The following is a 1,282-nucleotide window of genomic DNA, read 5'->3' on the forward strand; positions in this document are numbered from 1 at the left end:
AATAGTAACGCCGAAACAGAATTAAAACAATATTTGAATTTCAAAAGTAAATACGTACACATCTAGTTAATTATTCTAATGAAATGCTTCGACTTTTTCATATATTAAAAAAGAAAAGGCAGAATTTTACTTTTTCATATTCTCATTTTGGTAATCACCTTGGATGTATCAATTCAATTGATTCAAAATTAATTTTCATGTGTTCTCAGCTCGAAATTGATATTTACGTATGTTGCTTTCATAATTTGTGCAAAATGATGGAATTGGGGAAATAAGTAAACAAAAGACCAAAAACATAAAAAACCTGTAATTTTTGTTTGGTTATTTCTAGATTTGGGGAAGAGAAATTTGAAGAATGGTAGTTGAAGCAACCTTGATCTTGTTTGTGCTTGATTTGTGGAAGATTTCCCTTTTTTTTTCCTTTTTTTTTTCCATTTTCTTTTTATTTTCCGAGCTTGGAGGGATGATTTTTGACAAACTGCAGTGCATTAGGTTTGAGTGTAAAATTTACGTTCAATTTTAACTATTTGCTATTTAGTCCAAGTTTATAATATTTTTTTTCAAAAATATCCCAAAAAATAGGGTATTTCTGTAAGTACCCCAACATTTACCCATGTAATTTACTCATTTCATCTAAAAGGATATTAAAATCAAATCAAATCTCGAATTATTTTAGAAAGCTATGCACCACATTGATTCATTCTCAAAGTATTACGTGATATAGAGTTAAATACTACTAACGAGCACATCACTTTCATATTTTATCTCAGTCCGAATCAAATTTAGCCCAAAATCGATTTAGTCGTCAACTTTTCTTTTAATTTCATCCTCAATCGTCGACTTTTTTTGTTTTTTTTTGCATTATTATTTAATTAGATTGAATGGTTGGATTTGTTGGATTGTCAATTATTTTTGAATGATTGGATTATTAATTTTGTTTTTCACTTTATATACTATAAATTAAATTGAATATTATAATGGAAGATATCTTAATAACTTAATATACTACAATTTTTAAGGTTTAAGCCTCGTAAATAATTATAATGGATTGTGAAGAGGTGTGATTATTATTATTATTATTATTTTTTTTTTTTCCAAAACCAATTGAATTAAGTTTGGAATTGGTTGAATTTGTTCGATTACAGGTAAATCGGTTAGTGTTGTTCTCCCTAATACGTAATTTTACCAACCTGGCATTTTATCCTTAAGTTACTGTATAAAATTAATTTACCCATCCCTTTAACCATTGATTTCAGATTTACTGTTCAAGATTGACTGTCCA

Source organism: Olea europaea, chromosome 7, assembly GCF_002742605.1.
Source record: "Olea europaea var. sylvestris chromosome 7, O_europaea_v1, whole genome shotgun sequence".
NCBI classification, from domain to species: Eukaryota; Viridiplantae; Streptophyta; class Magnoliopsida; order Lamiales; family Oleaceae; genus Olea; species Olea europaea.